Below are 22,666 nucleotides of genomic sequence, written 5' to 3' on the forward strand. Positions count from 1 at the left end.
TTCTGCACCCTGAGAGGCACATCTGTTGTGAGAAAGGACCGTTCTCACAGAACGTGACTGACCGTGGAGGCACGGGTCGTCAAGGCACTGACCCAGAGAATCCGTCCAGCATCGGCCCGCCGTTCCTTCAGCAGACTCACCCAACGCCTTCGGAGCGTGAGGCTGCGCAGATGCTGGGACACACGGGTGCCCCTAGATTGCCGGGGGGGGGGGGGGGGCGTGTCTGTACTAGGAAGCCAGAGACCGTTTCAGGACCACAGGAGCCCAGGGTAAGTCCTCCAGCCGGAGAGGCTCCGGAAGGCTGCAGGTGAGACCAAAGAGCTAGTCCAGGTGCAGCCATCCTCCTGCTGTGAGCGAGAGGCCTCCCCCTCCCTGTCAGTACGCGCTCGGAGCAGAGCGGAGGGCGTACTTACAGCCACCAAGCTGGCTGCCTTAACCCGGGCGCGCTGTGTACTGTGGGCTCGATGCTGTCCCCTCGTCCAGTTCCGGCCAGAGAGCGTACCGGCTGGGGGAAGGCTGGCCGGCCCCGAGGGCCTGACATCGTCGCAGCCATAGTCGAGGAAGCAGCCAGCAGCGGGAGCTCTCCTGTGTCTCTCAGCCTCAGAGGAGTAAAGAGATCTGTCACAGGGTGTAAGTGAAGAGAGAAAGGGACTGCAGCAGATGTCCCCTCCCCAGGGGATCTTCCCAGAGGAAGAACAGCTAGCAAAGGCCGTGCCGCAACAAGGAGCGTATTGTATACTGCCCTCCCACTGGCACCCATAGCCCTCATCGTGGGTATCCCCACCTCCTGCCGCCTCAGCTTCTGGTCCTAGTCCCACGTCTATCCAGGCAGGAAGCCCTGGTTCCTACGCAGCCTCTAGTCCCCACCCACCCCATGGCTCGGTCAGGCCCTCTTGCCCATGCCCTACCACAGCAGAGGCCTCATCCTTACTCGCTGGGCCTGACCAGTGGCCTCATTCCTTTGCCTCCCCATCTCCCCTCCTCACCTGGAAGCAGCCCTGACTCAGGGACCTCCAAGTGCTCAAGGTGAAAGGTGGCCCCGTCCCCTAGGGCCGTGCTCTAGCCCACTGGCCTTCTACCTGCTAGGCCCTTTCCCAGCTCAAAGCCTCACACAAGCTATTTTATCTGTCCGAAGCACCTCCCCTTGCTTGCCACTGTATACCTGGTGGAAGCCAGCTTCAATAGCCAGACTGCTCTGGTGCGTTCCACTAGCCTCTTCCTGCCCGTGGAACTGCTTTCTGGAAGTCCCACTGTTCTATTTCACTTTGCCCACTGTGCCAGTTACTATGGCTATATAACCAGTCACCCAGAAGTTGGCATGAAGTCACCACTTACAATGCTCATGGGTTGGGTGGGTCAGGAATGCAGACAGAACACGGAGAGGGTGGTTGGTCACTGGTATCTCTGATGTCTGGGGCCTCAGCTGGGTTCTGGAATCCTCTGCTGTTTGGCTCACTCGGATGCCTGATGGTTGATGCTAAGACCTTTTCTTGGGCCGTCAGCTGGAACAGCTGTAGGTGGCCTCTTCATGTGGCCTGGGCTTCCTGGCAGCAGGGTCCCTCAGTTTCAAGAGCGAGTGCCTACAGAGAGAGAAAGGAAGAGACAGAGGGAGCACTAAGTGGAAGTTACCTCACCTTATAGGACTTAGACTCAGCAGTCACCCAGCATCACTTCTGCCACATTCTGGTCATTGAGGTAGTCATAAGCCCATCCAGTTTCAAGGGGAGGGGAAGTATATTCCAGTTGTTGATGAAATAGGCAACATTCTAGAAGCATAAGTGAGACAGGAAGTGCTATGGCCAGCCTCTCATGCCCACTGACTGGAGGCTTCCTCAGGGTAGCAGGAACAAGGCCTCAGCCGTGCTGCAGACAATCAAGGCTGCTCCAGCCATACTGAAGAGCTTTCAGGTGCCATTCAAGCCTTTAGTGTTTGTAGCTTCTGACTCCCCTCCTCCAGGAAGCCTTCTGTGATGGTTTCAAGGCATGGCCCCAATACTTTTTGACACTCTTTCCATCCAGAGCCCCTTGAATCTTGGCTCTGTGACTTCCTAACTAGTAAAATATGGAGAACATCATGCCATGCCAGTTTCAACACCTTAACACCACAGGCAGCTTCTACCTCCTGTCTCTTGGTATACTCACTCATAGAACCCAGTCACCATGTGCGAGAAAGCCCAAACAGCGCTGCAGAGAGGCCTATATGAAACCAACTACCAGTGGCCAACTTAGAGTGAGCCATCTTGGAAGTGGATCTTTTGGTCCCAGTTGACACTATGGAGTAGAGATAAGGCATAGCAGCTGAATCCTTCCCAAATTACAGAATCGTGAGCAAACAAAATGATTGTTGTTTTAAGCCACTAAGTTTTGGGGTGGGTAGTGATGCAGCAATGGGTAACTTTCCCTGATAACCCTGACTAGCAGGACTCATCTCCTCTAAACTCTTCCATCTGGGGACCATCCATCTTTCCCAGCCCTTCGGGCCCAGAACTTGCATTTCCCTCCTTGAAAAGAGGGCCTGAGCTTTAGCAATTCATTCATCCATATTTATTGAGCATTTACTGTGTTCTAGGGACTGAAGAAGTGCAGTGAACAAGATAGATAAGATTCCTGCCTTCAGGGAGCTTGAGGTCCAGTGGGGGAGATAGGCAATGCCTTACTCAATGCATTGCCTTTATGAATGAATGAAGGACATAATTTCAGATGATGTAGCAGAAACTCTTCAGAAAGTCCAGTTCCTTTACGCCCTGGGCAAGGACACAGCTGGACCACACTTCCCCTGCAGTGACTGAGTGTGGACCACTGGATGTGGATGATGACCCAGGAGCGGTATGTGGACGGGTAGGAGCTGAGTAGATGACCCTAGCAGCCCGAGAGTGCAGGAGTTGGGAGGCTGGGGAACTCTTTTCTCCGCAGATTGAGACCTAGCCTGTCCTAGGTTTTTTCTAAGCCACTTTGTCATCCTTTGCTTTCATTCCCACAAACATTACCCCCAGGGAAAGAGCCAGAGCCAGCTGTGACAGACTGGAGGCAGATGGAGGCCAGTGTCACTACTGACAACTCCCATTCTTTCAGAGAAGAGTTTAGTACCATCGGACTCCAGTGCCCTGAGCCCCACCTGTCTTAACTCTCAGGATGCCAGGGCTCCAACCCACTCTCAGCCAATTAAGAGGGTTCTTTGATATGACAAGAGAGCTCTTCAAGCCTCCATTTCCTCGTCTGTACCACGCTGGGGAGAAGGCCAAGCGAGGCCGCCTCTCAGGGGTGCTGCAAGTAGAATCCAGTCTGTTAAGTGCCAGGTACTATGTCCAGTGCCACTTGCATTATTAACTCTTACAATAACCCCACGGGGATAGGCAATGGGGAAGGCACAAGGCTTGCTCCTCCCCCACAGGTCTGAGGTGGCCTCAAGCACCCGGCGTGGCCAGGCTCTGTGGGTCTGTGGGGTGCACGAGCACAGGGGCCTCTGTGTGTTCCCACCTGCCCGTGTCCACATCAGCAACAAGGCCCAAAACTCAATGTGTGGTGAAATACGAAGATGTCATCCCTGGGCGTGTGGGTGACTCACCTAGCACTCCGGTGGTGGTGGCCAGGCTGCTGCTGGGTTTCTCAGAATCCGGCGCCTCAGAGATTCAGAGAAACTCAGACTTTCAGAGAAAGTCTGTTGGCGTGCCACAGAGATGTTAACCACAGCGCCCGAGCCGAAGCCAGGTGAGAGTTAGTTCAGCAGGCCAGGCAGAGTTCACCCTTCCTGTCCCAGCTGCGGGTGGAGGTCCCCTGTAGCAGAGCACAGAAGGCAGACCCAGGACCCCAGGCGTGTGTGGGTGTGGGAGGAGCACGGTCCCGGGAGTCCGCAGCCCCGGCAGTCAGCTCTGCTCCATCAAGCAATACACAAAGCGCACCCAGGCCAAGCATTTACCCTCCTGCTTAGGCAGGGTTTGGCCCAGCTCAGAGCACTTGGGGAGCCCCTCACCATTTCTGACACTTGGTTTCTCCATGTGGAAAAAAAAAAAAAAAATCAAGGGATTTAGATTAGATCAGGTACGTTTTTCAAGCTTTTTGACCCTAACCCACATTCAGAAAAACGTTTTACAGCATATGACACACAGGATAACATTAAGGGCTATAACTCAGGTCCCAGGATGTCAGTGTCTTCACAAAAGAAAAGTTCATTTCTCACATAACTGCCAATGCAAGGTTTCCGGGTTTGTGGGTGGCTCTCCTCCACACAGTGATCCAGGAACCCAGCCACCTTGACCCAGAAATAGCATGTCATTTTCAATCACGTTCCATCGGTGAGAGCAAGTCAGCCAGGGGCCCCACCTAGAGGTGACAGTCTGGGAATAGTCACTCCCAGCAGGGCACCCCCCTCCCGAGGGACACGCATACTCTGTGGGAGGGGAGCACAGATCTGGCTGCCAGTCAGCTGTCTCTGCCACACCCTGCACTCCCACACTCACGCTCACACATGCAACTGAAATAGAAGGTTCACGAAACCAACTTGCTCATGCTGCACGTGATGCTTTCTGATCCCGATACCTTCTACCTTATTTTATTAGTGCTTCACGTGACCCACTAAGTTAATCCCATGACCCACTACTGGGTCTATATTTATAAAATTTGGAGGATTCCTCCAAGAAATGGCCATAATATTATCCAACTCTGTAGAATGTACAGAGTTGAGTGGCCACATGTCTTGAAGGACTTAATTCATCCAAGAATAGAGCTGCTCAAAGCCACAGCTGTCATTCAGGGGAAGATGCAATGAGAAAAAGTGGCTTTTAACCCACAATAGGTTCAGATGAACTCCTAGCCAAAGAAGTGAGGTCTGGTCAGGAAGTGAGGTCCAGGAGCAGAAGGCGCACCTGGAGGCCCAGGAGGGTGGTTACAGACTGGGTTGGGGGAGGGACATGCTGGCTCCAAGCCTCCTTCTGAGAGGGATTTTGCAAGTTCTTTTCCCAGAATGCCCTTTGGACAAAATTCCAGCTAGGTGGCAATGGTGAATCACTAGAACATTGGAGAAGGATCAGGCATCTTAGCACCTGCCATGAAATATCCTGGTATCCCCAGAGACCACCTCTTTCTTACCTTTCCCCCAAACCCAGGAAAGGTCTAGTCTGCCCTATCTCTTTGCCAATGTTCCTTGAGCTCTGATGGGGCTTCTGTACCTAGACGTCTTTTCTCAGAAACCCCTGGGAAAGAGCCCCATAACTGTGACTCAGCTCATGACATCTATGACCCAAAGTCACACTGGAGACACTGACCCTTTTCTTTGAAGAGACAAATCTGCCTTCAATGAGTGACCTAGATTTTCCTGTATAGATCTGGTTGCAAAATTTCCAACTAATTTTGGTCCATGCACCATACCTTGTGCAACTGTCCCATTGTGAACCCAAAGCAAGGAGCCTCTCCATAGAAAAGGTGTGTGAGGGCAGGAATATGAGACTGTGCAGACAATGGATCTGGGTTCGAGAAGGGCCTCCGCCCCACATAAGCTGTGAGCCCTAGAGCAACTTGCACAACCTTGGACCTCCATTTTCTTACCCGGGAGTGGGGTACATTGCCTGCCTCTCAGAACATGTGTGCGGAGCAGGTTAGTTAAAGTTAGGAAAGGGCATGACTCATGGTGAATGCCCAGCAGACACTGGCCTGTCCAGCCCCAACCCCTGTTCATGAGGACGGGCCATAAAACCACATTTATTTTCTAAGGTGTAAACTTCACTGCCCTTCTACGTGGACGTGACAGGCCACATGAGCCCTTTGCTAGGAACCCATCTGTGGTGGACTGTGGTGTATCCTCAGGGCCACATACCCAGCCCAGCCAAGGGACTGACCTCGGGGAACTTGCCACCCCCATGTATATCTCCTCACAAGTCCAAGTATGACAACTTGTGACTCTGGAAAAGGCAGACTCAGGAGTAGAGGAGGGATGTGCCCTAAACCAGGAAGAAGGGGTAGCAGGTGGCCTTGCCCAAGGAAGTGAAGTGTTGTGCTGGAACTTGGGAGGTGACCAGGCAGTTTTAGGGGGAGGTGTTCCAGACAGCGGGAGCAGCAGCATGTGCGGAGGTGAGGTGCTGAGCAGGGAGGGAGTGGGGGAAGTTCCTCGTTGGGGCAGGCCCTCAGCGAGGGCCCCACCCCCACCCCAGCAAGGTCTGAGGACTCCGAGGCCTCTCTGGGACCTTTTCACCCTGGGGTTGTTTATTGGAGGTGAAGGCTTCTAGAAGGTCTGTGGTTCAAAGCTGAGGTTTAAAGCTCAGATTTAAGGAATCACCTCAGAACAGCCAGGCTGTGTCAGATGGGAACCTAGGGAGACTGGCAGTGCAGCAGGAGAACAGCACAAGCAAAGGCAGAGAGGCTGGGATAAAAGAAGGAAAGGAAAGATCTCCAGAGAGACCTTTCTGGTGTCAGGAAGGAGCATGAGCTGGAAATAAGAATCAGAGTTTCTGCCCTGACCCTGCTTCTTACTGGATGACCTTGGGCCAGTCTTGTCTCCTTATTGATGAAATGAGAGGCAGTACTGGACAGAAATCACCTGTAGGGTCTAGAGTGGGGACTCCCAGAGCTCAGGGTGTGGGCGCTGCTCACTATCCGTCCAGGGCATGGGATCTGGGCATTGCACAAACGGCTGCAGACGGGAGAAGGAAGGGGTGGAGGGAATCAGCCCATCACTGGCGGAGTCTACAATCTTTCTGCAATGACAGGCTGTTTCTGATCAGGAGGGCAAAGATGTGGAGGAACTAGAACTCTGAATTTCTAATGGGAGTATAGAATGGTGCGATGACTTTGAAAAATAGTTCAGCAGCTTCTAATACCATCAAACATACCTACTAACAATCATACTCCAGCAAAATGAAACACGCGTCTCACAAAAAGGCTCACACATGCACACTCACAGCAGCCTTGTTCATTATAGGCCCAAACCAGAAACGACTCCCATCCGTCGGCAGGTGAACGGACAAGCAGATGAACAGCCATATGACGGGAAGCTGCTCAGCAGTACAAAGGAATGAGCTTGCGCTACACGCAACATGGATGAGTCTCAGACAGAAGGGCGAGCTACCAAAACCAAACCAGGAGGAGTACCTACTTGGATTCTATTCCGATAAAGCTCAAGAAAAGACAAAAATGAGTCTACAGTGACAGACATCAGAGAACAGTTACAGCCAGTCAGTGAGTTGCCTGGGAAGAGACCTGAGAGAACGTTCTGCACTATGTTCAGTAAATACCCTCCTCTCCCCTCCCCCTGCCTTGTCCCCCCTCCCTCCATTTCCCTCTTCGCTCTCAATAAAGCTGTATTCCATCTCCAAATAGTCGAATATAGTTGTGAGTACCCAAGAAAAGGACACAACCATATCCTACAGTCATACGGACACATACCTCTGGACCTGCATACATGTATTCAACAAATATTTATTGAGCATTTCAAACACTATTCTAGGCACTAGGGAAGCAGTAGTGGGGGGAAAAACAGATATGTCCTTCTGGAGGTGACAGTCTAATGTCACCATTCTTGCCAGCCCCCTCTCTACCCCAGCCTCCTCTGGTCTCAGAGATGTTACAACAAATCTGGGTCATTAGTTTGGGTAAATGAAAGAGCTCAGAAAAAGTCATTATGAATAATAATTATGGTTATAATTATAATAATAATAAACCAGAAAAAATAACTTAGAAAAAGTGATTTTAGAGAGGAGGGAAGATGGCAGAGGAATAAGGACCCTATTTCAACCGGTCCCCTGAATTTAGCTGAATATCTACCAAACCATTCTGAACACCCATGAAATCACCCTGGGATGTAAGACTATATATCTGGATCTCTACAAGCAGAAAATCTCCAGTGGTCTCAAGGTATGAAGGGCAGAGCTATAATTCTGCTGACAGATATTGAAAGATAAACAGAAGGGGGAGGGAACCTCCATAAGCTGGCACTGGGAAGGTGATAGAACACCAGAGTGCAAAAGCGTCCCATGCTGGGGACAGGACACAGACTTGCAGACTGGTAGCAGCAGGGAAAGGACTTTAGGGCAGCCCCCAGACAGGATCCAGGAGCTGTGGCTGTGCACACATGAACCAGGAGTGGCTCACAGTTTTAAAAGCATAAAGGGCAGAGATGTGCACGGCCCTGGGATCAACCTCCGGGAGAGTTGCTACGAGGCACACAAATGGGGAGGCTGTAGTTTTTAGCAGCGCAGACCGAAACAGAGACTGTGTGTCCTGGAGAGCTCAGTGAAGAGCATACTGTGATTTCTCTGCCCTGGGACAGAGGTTTGGGTGCGGTCACTTCTGCTCTCTCAGAAGAGATGAAGAAAGTCACCAGGGAAAGCCACCAAAGAACAAAAGCCCCCCCCCAAAATTGGCTTTCACTGAGCCCACCCCCACACACAGGGGGCAGGGCAATGCTGCCCAAGCAGGGTTGCCTGAGTAACACCGCAGCAGGCCCCTCCCCCAGAAGACAGGCTGGAAGAACAAGCAGATGACAACCTTAGGGTCCCTATAAAACAGGTACATCTTGCTTGGGTCATGGTTAATACTTTGGAATCTGTACATTCCCTCAACCACCCCCCAGCAGAATGACTAGGAGGAAGAACCCCCAACAAAGAAAAGAATCAGAGACTAGGGCCTTTGCCACAGACCTAATAGCTTTGGACATAAGCAAGATGTCAGACTTCAGAGTAACAATTATGAAGTCAATATCTAGGCTTGAGAAAAATATTAGTGACAATTAGAATCTCTAAGGGCAAAAATGAAATCTAATCAGGCCGAACTTAAAAATGCTTTGAATGAAATGCAATCTAAACTGGATACTCTGACTGCCAGAGTAAATGAGGCAGAAGAACGAATTAGTGAGCTAGAAGATAGAAAAGAAGGAAACCAAGGAGGCCTGGGAAAAACAGCTTAAAGCCCAAGAGATCAATATGAAACATTCCAATGTCAGAATTATTGGAATCCCTGAGAGGAGGGAGGGAGAGAGAGAGATCGGTCTAGAAGATATAGTTGAGCAAATCATAGCTGAGAATTTCCCTAATCTGGGGAAGGAAACAAGCATTTGTATCCAAGAGGCAGAGAGGACCCCTCCCAAGATCAATGAGAACAGACCAATACCCTGGCATATAATAGTAAAACATGAACATCTTAGAACCAAGGAAGCAATCCTGAGAGCAGCTAGGAGGAAGAGATTTCTTACATACAGAGGGAGGAACACCAGAATAACGTCAGACCTGTCCAGAGACCTGGCAAGCCAGAAAGAGCTGGCAAGACATATTCAGGGTATTAAATGAGAAGAACATGCAGGCAAGGATACTGTATCCAGCAAGGCTGTCATTTAGAATGGATGGAGAGACAAGGAGCTTCCAGGACCAGCAGAAACTGAATGAATATGTGACCACCAAGCCAGCCCTGCAAGAAATATTAAGGGGGTGGGGGGTTCTATAAAAGTAAAAAGACCCCAAGAGTAATAGAGACCAGAAATTTACGGAGATGATCTATAGAAACAAGGACTTCACAGGCAACATGATGGCACTAAAATCATATCTTTCAATAATCATTCTCAACATGAATAGCCTAAATGCTCCCATGAAATGGCACAGAGTTGCAGATTGGATAAAAAGACATGACCCATCCATATGCTGTCTACAAGAGATTCATTTTGAACCTAAAGATACATCCAGACTGAAAGTGAGGAACCGAGGGATGGAAAACCATTTTTCATGCCAACAGACCTCAAAAGAAAACTGGGGTAGCAATTCTCATATCAGACAAATTAGATTTTAAGCTAAAGACTGTAGTAAGAGATACAGAGGGACACTACATCATTCTTAAAGGGTCTATCCAACAAGAGCTAGCAGTTGTAAAGATCTATGTCCCCAATATGGGAGCAGCCAACTGTTAACCAAAATAAAAAGACATACTGATGATAATACTTTAATAGTAGGAGACCTCAACACTCCACGCAAGCAATAGACACATCATCTAAGCAGAAGATCAACAAAGATACAACAGCTTTGAATGACACATTGGACCAGATGGACTTCATAGATATATATAGAACATTCCACCATAAAAACAACAGAATACTCATTCTTCTCGAACGCACACAGAATAGAACACATACTGGGTCACAAATCAGGTCTCAACCAATACCAAAAGATTGAGATAATTCCCTGCATATTCTCAGACCAGAATGCTTTGGAACTGGAATTCAATCACAAGAAAAAATCTAGATGGAATTCATCACTTGGAAGCTAAAGAACATCCTGCTTAAGAATGTTTGGGTCAACCAGGAAATTAAAGAAGAACTTAAACAATTCATGGAAACCAATGAAAATGAAAACACATCAGTCCAAAACCTATGTGATACAGCAAAGGTGGTCCTAAGGGGGAAATACATAGCAATCCAAGCCTCACTCAAAAAAGTAGAAAAATCCTGAATGCATAAGCTAACCTTACACCTAAAGGAACTGGAGAAAGAAGATCAAGTGAAACCTAAACCCAGCAGAAGAGAAATAATAAAGATTAGAGCAGAGATCAATGAAATAGAAACCAGAAAAACAGTAGAGCAGATCAACGAAAGTAGAAGCTGGTTCTTTGAAAGAATTAATAAGATCAATAAACCTCTGGCCAGACTTTTCAGAAAGAAAAGAGAAAGGACCCAAATTAATAAAACTATGAAAGGGGAGAGATCACGACTAACACCAAGGAAATAGAAACAATTATTAGAAATTATTATCAGCAACTATATGTCAATAAATTAAGCAACCTAAAAGAAATGGATGCCTTCCTGGAAACCTATAAACTACCAAGACTGAAACAGGAAGAAATTGACAATCTGAATTGTAACCAGTAACAAAATTGAAGCAGTAATCAAAAACCTCCCCCAAAAAACAAGAGTCCAGGGCCTGATGGATTCCCAGGAGAATTCTACCAAACATTTAAAGAAGAAATAACACCTATTCTCCTGAAGCTGTTTCAAAAAATAGAAGAAAAACTTCCAAACTCGTTCTATGAGGCACTATCTTGATCCCAAAACCAGGCAAAGACCCCATCAAAAAGGAGAATTACAGACCAATATCCCTGATGAATATGGATGCCAAAATTCTCAACAAGATTATCCATCACAACCAGGTGGGATTTATTCCTGGGATGCAAGGATGGTTCAACATTTGCAAATCAATCACTGTGATACAACACATTAATAAAAGAAGAGACAAGAACCATGCGATCCTCTCAATTGATGCAGAAAAAGCATTTGACAAAATACAGCATCCTTTCCTGATTACACTCTTCAGAGTGTAGGGATAGAGGGAACATTCCTCAATAAAAACCATCTATGAAAAGCCCAGAGCGAATATCATTCTCAATGGGGAAAAGCTGAGAGCTTTTCCCTTAAGATCAGGAACATGACAAGGATGCCCACTCTCACCACTATTGTTAAACATAGTACTAGAAGTCCTAGCATCAGCAATCAGACAACAAAAAGAAATAAAAGGTATTCAAATTGGCAAAGAAGAAGTCAAACTCTCTCTCTTTGTAGATGAGGTGATACTTTATGTGGAAAATCCAAAAGACTCCACCCCCAAATTACTAGAACTCAAAGCAATTCAGTAATGTGGCAGGATACAAAAATCAATGCACAGAAATCAGTTGCTTTCCTACACACTAACAATGTAACTGTAGAAAGAGAAATTAGGGAATTGATTCCATTTACAATAGCACCAAAAACCATAAGATACCTAGGAATAAACCTAACCAAAGAGGTAAAGGAGCTATACTCTAGAAATTACAGAACACTTATGAAAGAAATTGAAGACGACATAAAAAGATGAAAAAACATTCCATGCTCAAGGGTTGGAAGAATAAACATTGTTAAAATGTCTATGCTGCCCAGAGCAATCTATACTTTCAAAGCCATCCCTATCAAAATACCAATGACATTTTTTCAAAGAGCTGGAAGAAACAATCCTAAAATTTGTATGGAACCAGAAAAGACCCTGAATCACCAAGGAAATGTTGAAAAAGAAAAACAAAGCTGGAGGCATTATGTTGCCTGATTTCATGCTATATTACAAAGCTGTGATCACCAAGACAACATGGTACTGGCATGAAAACAGACACATAGACCAATGGAACAGAATACAGACTCCAGAAATGGACTCTCAATTCTATGGTCGACTAATCTTCAACAAATCAGAAAAAAAATATCCAGTGGAAAAAAAGACAGTCTCTTCAATAAATGGTGCTGGGAAAACTGGACAGCTATATACAGAAGAGTGAAACTTGACCATTCTCTTACACTGTACACAAAGGTAAACTCTAAATGGATGAAAGACCTCAGTGTGAGACAGGAATCCATCAAAATCCTAGAAGACAACATAGGCAGTAACCTTTCGACATCAGCCACCACATTCTTTCATGACACGTCCCTTCCAAAGACAAGGGAAACAAAAACAAAAATGAACTTTTGGGACTTCATTAAGATAAAACGCTTCTGCACAGCCAAGGAAACAGTCAACAAAACTAAGAGGCAACCCATGGAATGGGAGAAGATATTTGCAAATCACCCTACAGATAAAGGGCTGGTATCCAAGATCTATAAAAAAAACTTCTCAAACTCAACACCCAAAAAACAAATAATCAAGTCAAAAAATGCGCAGAAGATATGAACACTTTTCCAATGAAGACATATGAATGGCTAACAAACACATGAAAAAAAACGTTCAACATCATTAGCCATCAGGGAAATTCAAATCAAAACCACATTGAGATACCACCTTACACCAGTTACAATGGCAAAAATTAACAAGGCAGGAAACAAATGTTGGAGAGGATGTGGAGAAAGGGGAACCCTCTTACACTGTTGGTGGGAATCCAAGTTGGTACAGCCACTTTGGAAAACAGTGTGGAGTTTCCTCAGAAAGTTAAAAATAGAGCTACCCTATGATCCAGCTATTGCACTACTGGGTATTTACCCCAAAGATACAGATACAGTGAAAAGAAGGGGCACACGCACCCCAGTGTTCATAGCAGCAATGTCCACAATAGCCAAACAGTGGAAGGAGCCGAGATGCCCTTCAACAGACAAATGGATAAAGAAGATGTGGTCCATATATACAATGGGATATTACTCAGCCATCAGAAAGGATGAATAACCCACTATTTGCATCGACATGGATAGAACTGGAGGGGATTATGCTAAGCGAAAAAAGCCAAGCAGAGAAAGACAATTATCATATGGTTTCACTCATATGTGGAACATAAGCAATAGCACGGAGGACATTAGGGGAAGGAAGGGAAAACGGGGGGGGGGGGGAACATCAGAGGGGGAGACGAACCATGAGAGACTATGGACTCCGGGAAACAATCTGAGGGTTTCAGAGGGGAGGGGGTTGGGGGGATGGGTTTGCCCAATGATGGGTAGTAAGGAGGGCACGTGTTGTAATGAGCACTGGGTATTATACGCAAACAATGAATCATGGAACACTACATCAAAAACTAATGATGTACTGTATGGTGACTAACAATTAAAAAAGTGACTTCATATTTCAACATTATAGGTAAATGGAAAGGTCATAGTTGGGTGGAAAGATGGGAGAGATAATTGGTAACTCAAGGTTTCTACTGGCTCTCTTGTATAGGCTTTGGGGGGGGCGGGGGAGAGGGAACATCTTAAGCAGGCTCCACACTCAGCGCAAGGCCTGATGCAGGGCTCAATATCATGACCCTGAGGTCATGACCTGAGCCAAAATCAAGAGACAGATGCTTAACTCACTGAGCCACCCAGGTGCCCCTCTTACACAGGGTATTAAAAAAAAAAAAAAAAAAAAAAAGAAAAGAAAATGATTTACCTCTTTATTTTGAAATAATATTAGACTCACATAGAAACTGCCAAAATAGGGACACCTAGGTGGCTCAGTCTTAAGCGTCTGCCTTGAGCTCAGGTCATAATCCCAGGGTTCTGGGATCGAGTCCCACACCATGCTACCTGCTTCTCCCTCTGCCTGCTGCTCCCCGTGCTTGTGTGCTCTCTTGCACTCTAATAAAAAAAAAAAAATTCCAGGGGCGCCTGGGTGACTCAGACATTAAGTGTCTGCCTTCGGCTCAGGTCATGATCCCAGGGTCTTGGGATTGAGCCCCGCATTGGGCTCCCTGCTCAGCAGGAAGCCTGCTTCTCCCTCTCACATTCCCCTTGTGTTCTCTCTCTCGCTGTCTGTCTCTGTGAAATAAAATAAATAAAATCTTTAAAAAAAAAAAAAAAAACACCCCAGAATAGTGTGCAGAGAGTTCCCATCCCCCCTCACCCGGCTTCCTCTGCCGAGAGCATCTTCCCACTCAGAACAGTCCTCGTGACCAGGAAATTGACGTTGGTATGTTACTATCAAGTACACTGCAGATCTTACTCAGACTTCACCCGTTTTCACATGCACTCGTGTGTGTGTGTGTGCGTACGCGCGTGCACACACGTGTTTCTGTGAAATGCTGCCCCACGAACAGACTCGCAGAGCCTCCGCCGCAGTCAGCACTCCCTCTACAGCTGTGGCCTCGCTGTCACCCGAACCCCTGGTGGCCTGTGCTCCATTGCAATCATCTTGTCATTTGAGAGTGTTCTATACAGTGAACCGGTACGTGAGCCCTCTCAGCGACTGGCTTGTCCCCTCAGCCCTAACGCTCCTGTGAGCCATGCTAGGTGTACCAATCGTTCGCCCCCTTTGTTGCTGCGTAAGAATTCCTCGGTGTGGACGTACCACGGTTTGCTTACGCACTCATCCACCGAAGGACGTTCGGGCTGGGGGTAGTTTGCGCTGTTACAATAAAGTTGCTAATTACATTGGTGTACAGGCTCTTAAAAGGCCTTTGACACGTGGACTGTACTTTCCCTGCTCACCTCCAGCCATAGATGTTCGTTAATATTACTCCACTGTCACGTGCAAATCTTCACTCATCTGGACGTCATGTATGTAGCGACACAGACGATAACAGAACTGAGAGCTGGGAAGAATGCAGACAAGACACGGAGGAGCGACAGGAATTTGTAAATGTCACAAAGTCCCGGTAGAAGGCCGTCAGCCATCGCCTCACATTTTTAATGCATATTTTACACCCACCTAAAGGCTTGGCCATGTTGTCCCCTGGCCGCAGCGGTGTGGAAGGCACGGGGACGGCTTCTGACAGCAGCTGGAATTGCAGCGGACAGTGTGACAGTGAGGGTGAGACTGGAAAAGCCACCCATAAGGCTGAAAATGCGGCCGTTCGGGGCAGGATGAATAATCCAAGTCCTGTTAGCAAGCCAGAGGGCATCTGTATCACTGCAGCTGAGCGCCCTTCATAAGTTACCAGAATCCTCTGGAAAAGGCTGAACTCTGCTTCGTGTGCACCTCAACAAGACAACAACAGATGGCATGCATTTGAGAGCGATTGTCACCTCAACTCATTGACAATTACAGAAATTGAAACGCTTCGACGAGTGAGCTCTAGCAAACAGACTTGCATACCACATCCTCTAATGCCAAATAAATAAGGTATCAGGTTTTAATTTTAGTGAACACATCCCAACAGAAGCCAGGCCAGGAGTCCCACATATGCTTTATGCCCACAAGCAGGGCAGAGATAGAACTGAAGCCAACTTTTCCCAAAGAGCATGGCTCTGAAGTCACACACACACCCGGATGTGATAGTCAGTGACCTTGGTCAAGTCACTTAATCTCACTGAGCCTCGGTTTCTCCATCAGCGAATGGGAATGGCAGTCATACCTGCAGGGGTCGTAACGACAAAGGGATGGGATGAAGGTCTGTAGCACGTCAGGGTCTTGGGAAGAAACAACTTTCATGTGTGAACCTTCCCTTGAAGCAGTTTCAACTTCCAATCCTCCTGGGTGTGGGTGTGAATGGGGCCAATTGGTCATGGCAGTGAAATCGCTCTCCTCAGCCACTTCCCGTCTCAGTGTCCCCTCTGTCCCTCCCCTATCCAACTCCTCCCTCTGTCCTCATTGCCAACATCAAAGGCTGTGAGTTTCACTGGACTCTGGGACCCTCGTGGACAAGCTGGCTGGTGAGGAATCTGACTCAGGGCCCCTGGATACTCCCCGACCCCAGGATTCCTGTCCACACCCCCTCTCTCCATCCCCACCAGCAGACAAGCATGGTCTCTCATCTCTGGAGACCTGAGGTCTCCTGGAGGCAGCATCTAAAGGCTTCGGCCTCTTCTCAAGAAATTATCTTCCAATACCTGTCAACGTCTAAACCTCCCAGTCACAGACAGAAGAGGCTCATCCCTCTAGACGCCGCCCACTTAATTAGATTCACTGGGGCAAAGGTTTTCTTTCGGCAAGAACCTGTTCAATGCCCCTGTCTGCCTGAGCAGGAAAATGCAGCCACCCTCTTTGCCGCTCTGGGACCTACTCATGCCTACCGGAGGGGACGGGGTTTTTCAACGGAGAGTCTGATCCTGGAGAAACGCTTGCTCAGAGGAAGCTCAAATCCCAAGCTCTGCCCTGAGTCCAGAGGGGTGAAGTCTGGTGCCACCAACCAGGGATGTGACTGGAGTAAAAATCCTGGGACCCAAGTGAGACCTCAGTTTCCTCATCTGCAAAATGGGATCACAAGACCCTCTCCTAGGATAGTGGTAGGAATTAAAGGAGATAATTTCTGTACGGTTCTCTAGAAGGTCACTGTCCCTAGACAAGCAGGTGAGGACACATTTTTCCCATGGCGAGGGCAGCCCTGCAAGAGAGTAAGCCCCACTGTGCACACACAGCTCAGACCCCGGCTTGTGCCATTGGCCGAAACAAGTCACCTGACCCAGGGGGAGGGGACGTGGCCCCCAGTGGGATGAGGGAGGGACGGGGGAGGGAAGGCTAGAACAATACTCCAGTTGGCCACAGGTGGAATATTGTTGAGCTGAGATTTGCACCCACATTCTCTTTGAGGGTGAAATCTCTACATTATTAACCTGCACTGACTCAAGAACGAATACTCAATTTTTTTTTTTTTACTTGTAGGAACGAGTCTTTTATTAATATCCTTCTGTGATTGGCCTTCAGTTGTTTTCCCAACAGGGAAAGGCCTACTTAGCAAGATTTTATGGGCTAGGACTGGGAGTGCTTTACATATATCAACCATGTAACTTCCCTGTGAGGTAGGTGGTGTTCTTACCCCATTTTAGAGAAGAAAAAACTGAGCACAGAAAGGTTAAATAACTTGCCCAGAGTCTCACAGTAAGTAAGAGGCATCGAGAGGATATGACACTGGCTCCCTCTAGCACATGGGCTCTCCCCATTGGGCCGGCCTGGGACGGGGGCAGCCCTGAAAGACTGCCGGGGTGCTCAGTGGGCCGCAGGGAAAGGCCCTCTTCATGCCCCCACCCCACTCGGTGGGGTGAGCAGCCCCAGCTCTGGTTCCGCGCTGCCAGAAGACTCCCTCTGCTGCGAGCACACATTGCTGCCTTCGCAGACAGGGCCTCACTTAGGCCCCCCAGCTGCTGGGATACCCATTTTACAGGCAAGGAGCTTGAGGGGTGGGGAGGGAGCCACCACCATGGCGTCTTCCTGGAGCCAGCATGGGAACCCGGGGACCTGAGAAGAGAGGGAGGGGGGCCCAGTAGCTCCCAGCCCTGGGGTGGGTGGGGGCTCAGGGTCCTGGCTGTGGCATAACATTGGGGTATCCCTGATAGGGGGCAGGGCTGTTGTTTTCCAGGGGGCCTCCCGTGAGGCGCTCCTACAGGGGCGTCCTGGGGGGCTGACCTCCAGCCAAACCCGAACCTTGGCCCTTCCCCCGATCCACAGCAGAGGAAACACACGTTTGATCTCAGCGTGTTCTCCCTTAGAAGTCTTTCCCGCCCGACCTTTCCCTCTAGGAGCACTTACCACTCCTCGCGTCTTGGCCCATGATGGCCTCTTCCTGACTCTGCCGCAGCTGCTTGGCCGCGTGCGTGACCCGGGGAGCGTCAGGAGTCTGCGGTGTGTGCGCCCCAAAGGCACGGGAGCTCCCAGCAGCCCTGTTGTCTACGGAAGCGCTCCCAGGACGAACCTTTTAAGACGAGGTGGTTAGCGGGCAGCAGCTGAGGTGTTTGGGAGGCCCCTGAATGATGTGCAGCTGAGGCCGGGCCACCGCGATGCGCTTTGTTCAGTGAACGTGCGGGGAAAACGCTTCGGAGATTGGCAACAATTTGAAAAAACTCACAGACAAACCATATAGGCTAGAAACAGAAAAAAATTTAAGAAGTGAGATATTATTATAGGACTACGGTACATAACACACATACAAAATCTGTCTTTGGAGAGAGAGAGAGCACGTGAGCAGGGGGAGGCGCAGAGGGAGGGAGAATCTCAGAGGGAGCCCAATGCCAGGTTCCACGCCACGACCCTGCGAGCATGAGCCCAGATGAAATCAGAGTCAGATGCCCAACCGACGAAGCCACCCAGGTGCCCCGCACAGAGAATGTGTCTTCGGTGATGACGTTAGCAGTAAGGCTTGTGGTCAACAGTGGGCTGCTAGTACCCGCTCAAAACGGGGAGATCCAACCCAAAAGCAGGACGGCTTCTCCTGAAGCCTGCGAGGCTCTGCCCACAGGCCACACCACGCCGGGCTAGGGAGCCAGGGAGACACCCGAGGTGCACAATCTGAGGAGCCCGGCTCCCTGGTCCCCCCCCCCCCGCCCCCCCAGACAGCCACAGCGGTGACGGGGCATCGTGTTTGTCAGGCCCGCTTTTAGGTTTGGGGGATGCCTCCATTTACCCTGAGTGGACCCTTGCGAAACCGAGCCACATCCTACTCTTTGTGCTCCCCTCCTTTCCCCTTTGCTTTCCTTTTTAAATATTTGGCAGCCTATTTTTTTCTTAACTGAATTCGAATTCAATATAGTTCAGTGGATCTTAAAGATTCAGCTCAGTGAGTTCTGACAGGTGTTTGCACCGTGTAACAACGGCCCCAGCGAGATACAGAGTACTTGCCTGTCCCCGGAAAGCTCTCCCGCCCTCCCAGGCGCCTCACCTCACTGACGGCCCACGACGTGCCTTCCGTCGGCGGGAAAGCCTTCGCCCGTTCTGGGCCGTCAGAGCGATGGATCCCACAGGGGTACTTTTCGGGGCGCATCCTCTGTCGCTCCACATACCATCTGTGAGACTGGCCCATCGCCGCAGGTCTCCCCAGGGCTTCCTTTTTATTCCACTATGGGGCCGTATCACATCCGGCGGAGCCATCCTCCTGCTGGTGGACAACCGAGTCACTGATGGGCTGGTGGGAAGAACGCTGATGCGTGAACAGGCATCAGGGAATTTGCTGGAATCTCTAAACCCTTCACCTTCATGGGGGAGGAGAGAATGCAGATCAGGCCCAGGCTTCCTGATCCCCCTCCCCTCCCCCACGTAGAAAATCTCTCCCTGTCTTCTTCGCCCACCCTTTCTGTGGCTCACAGAGTGAAGGGTTTGGGAGGAGGGACAGAGCGGGGAGGGGACCAGCCACAGATGGGAATTTAGTGAAAGAGTGCTACGACATCACACGCGCACACACACACACACGCATGCGTATGGGCAGACATACACGCATGCGCACAGGCACACACAGCGGCCTGCACGCACATGCACAGACACACGCATGCGCACAGGCACAGAGAGGCATGCACGCTGGCACGCATGGAGGCATGTACACGTGCACACACAGGGCCAAGCCAGTATCATCAGTGGGGATGGGCAGAATCCCCGTAGATCAGCTCCCCCTCATGAAGGCGTCACATCACAGTCTGTTTTCTAGCTGCCTGTCTTGTCTCCCACTCTGCCCGTCGATCCCGAAGCTGCCAGGTTTCTCTTTCTACGTAAGATACTGTTTTGCTCACGTCACCTGCTGCTCCAGCACCTTCCATGCCCCCAGTCTGATCTCCACAGGCCTCAGGCGGCTGCTCCCCCCAGCTCCCTCCTGCACACACTCCACACCTGTTCCCACTGCAGGGCTTTGGGGCTTTAGCCTGGAGGGCCCTCCTGCTTTATCTAAGCCTAAAGCCGGGTCAGTCGCCCCTCCAGGATGAAGCCATTGCCAAATGCCAGCAGCCCCGACCCTCTACCCAAGATCTCGCCCTGCAGACACACTGTCACCTGTCCCAGCCCTCTCCCTGCTGTCATTATTTTTGTGACCACCTAGGAGCAGGGCTGGAGAGGAAAGGAGACTCAGTCAGGTGTGTCAAGGCCAGACCCTGCAGTTTTGGGCTGCCAGGAGAGGTCTGCGTGTCTAGCCTAACAGGGGGTGGCAGTGGTGGGCAGTGTGAATCAGGTGTGGTAGAGACAGATCTTGGTCCTCGGCAACCTTGGCTTTGAGGACAGGGGCTGCTCCCCAGTGGACATGCCATTCCCCACATCCCCTAAATGCGCAGGTAAAGGTGAAGGCCACCTTTGCTCAAGTATAAGTGACCCCCAAATATGACGTTTTCCCAGTAAGATCTTCCGGATCGTTTGTGACCATCTAGACATTTAGGGATCGAGTGAAACTACTCAAATGTTCTGTGTATTTTATTTACTAATTGGTTGCACATAAATCATAAGCATTTCTTGAGACTGGATTGTCTTGTGCTCCTTTTCTTCCCTGTTAGGTCTGACCAAGTCTGAATTTAGAGCTGCTTTGCACAGCCCAAGAACAGCCCCATGATGGGGATAGGGGGCGGCATGGTGGGGACAACTGGGACCGAAGTTCTCTTGAGGGTCCTTGGGGTAGGCAAGGCAGAAGGGGCTACACAGAATGTATGCCCAGGCTTCTCCAGGAGGTAAACGGATCATTCCCCCTTCAGATAGACCAGCCCTGGCTGGTTTCCCTGTGGTTTCCAGTCACAGCCAGTCCTGACTCACCCATGTCCCCATGCAAAGGTTTCTGGATTAGACCAGAGAGAGAGTGAGAAACAGAGACAGAGACAGAGAGAGAAAGAGATAAACAGAATATACAGATCGAGAGAGCCAGACCAAGAAAGAGAAAATACTAGTGAGAGAGACACAGAGTGGGAGAAAGAGTGACAGAGGGCCACACACACTCACATTCGCACACAGACACACACACCCAGAATGTCAGCAAGATACTGAGGCACTCAGAGACACAGACTCAGAGACACACAGAGAAGCGTACCGAGACACAGAAGCAGACGCAAGGATGGAGAGAAGAAGAAACAGCACAAAAGAGGGAAAGACTTAAAATCTGCGGGAGACAAGCAGAAAACTCCTTGGGGGGCTACGCAAAGCACCAATCATGGGGTCCCCTCCAGCCCTTCATCAAGCCCCCACCTGCCTGAAAGATCACACGTGGATGGCTCTTCAAGAGTCTAATAACCTTCTCACCCAAACCCAGATCCTAGCCCAGAATGCTTTCTCAGAAAGGGCTTCACGAATAATCTTGGCTGGGAACGCACCCCTCCCCCACTGCAATGGAGAATGAGCCCCCCCCCCCCAGTCTCCAGCCTGTCTCCGCTGTGACATGGCCGAGGCCACGTGGAGGGACAGCTACCAGCTGCTCACAGTGGCCACAGGCTGGGTCTCCAAGGGCACAACTCAGAAACCACCCCCACTCCGAGGAGGCAGGAGAAACGCTGAGACCCTGGAGCTGGGTCCTGCCGCCTCTCAGCACCCCAGCTGTCCCTGCGGTACGGCCCAGTAAAGGCAGAGAAGACAGAGAGAGAGATGACGGGATCACCGTCTCAACCGTGGCCTGACTTGTCCTGTGTGTCTGTCTGTCCACAGCTGCTCCCCCGAGGAAGCCTGGGGAAAGGGATGTTCCTCAACGTGACGGGTATAAATAAACCCGGAGCCACGTGGGTTCAGACCAGGGAGCTATTTCAGGGTTAGAACACATGCTGGCCCCTGATGAAAGAGACTTTCCACCAGCAGCACAGAACACTTCCCTCAAGCCTGGGATTAAGTGTTTCTCCAAGTCACGGATGCAGGCCAACGCGGCCACACTGGCTGCTGGCAGGGCAGCCGGGCGCCCCGCTGCCACCACACGGTCCAGCAGTCCTGTGGGCCCGTGCCTATTCCAACCCCTCCCCAAAGGGCACTCTTCCTGTCTGCTGACCAACTGTGCAGACACATGCACCAACTGCCCCCCAAAATAGATTATAGTTGTTGGGCCCTTACTAAGAATAAACATTCAAAAACCTTTTTTTTTAAAAAAAAAGACTCACAACAGTGTGAACATACTTAAGGCCACAGCACGGTGCACTTAAAAATGGTTGAAATGGCAAATGTAATGCTATATATGTTTTAGTTTTTTTATTATAAATCTTTTTTAAAATGAGGGGTTCAAGCAATGCCATCAGGATCTCTCAGCTCTGCGTTCCTCGTGTTGGCTTCACTGGAAAGCCATCTCTCCCCACCCAGTGACAAAATGGCCAGGCCGCCCCCTCCAGCTCATCAAGTCCGCCCACACACCAATGGACTGTTCCCCCACCCCCAAACCTGCCAAATCCTGGGCCTCACTGCTGCCTAACTGGGGTCGCGTGCCCAGTCGAGCCCATCAAGCTGCAGGGGTTTGGCGGCGGGGGGGGGGGGGGGGTGTTGGACACGCTCCCCGATCGGATTCGGCTCCGAGCTCAGGGACATCCACCTCTACCGGCAGAAGACTGCACATTGCAACCCCCCACTCCCCTCCCCCACCCCAAATGTTCTGTCTGAGGGCTTCTGTCCTGCAGGAATGCACGGGGCAAGCTGACAAG

At 49.9% G+C, this 22,666-nt stretch overlaps 1 long non-coding RNA gene across 2 annotated transcripts; it reads right to left on the reverse strand.

Moving 5' to 3' along the window:
• Window positions 1-309: 309 nt before the first annotated feature.
• Window positions 310-19,467, reverse strand: LOC123788346 (uncharacterized). Of its 2 annotated transcripts, XR_006778475.2 has the most exons (5): window positions 18,976-19,467; window positions 17,850-18,181; window positions 15,093-15,362; window positions 1,336-1,580; window positions 310-618 (listed from the first exon to the last, which is right to left on the reverse strand). It is a non-coding gene; the product is annotated as an uncharacterized LOC123788346 (long non-coding RNA). The 2 variants fall into 2 exon arrangements; XR_015727852.1 differs by lacking the exon at window positions 15,093-15,362.
• Between the last annotated feature and the right edge of the window lie 3,199 nt (window positions 19,468-22,666).

Source organism: Ursus americanus, chromosome 20, assembly GCF_024610735.1.
Source record: "Ursus americanus isolate L20-20 chromosome 20, mUrsAme1.1.p, whole genome shotgun sequence".
Classification (NCBI taxonomy): domain Eukaryota; kingdom Metazoa; phylum Chordata; class Mammalia; order Carnivora; family Ursidae; genus Ursus; species Ursus americanus.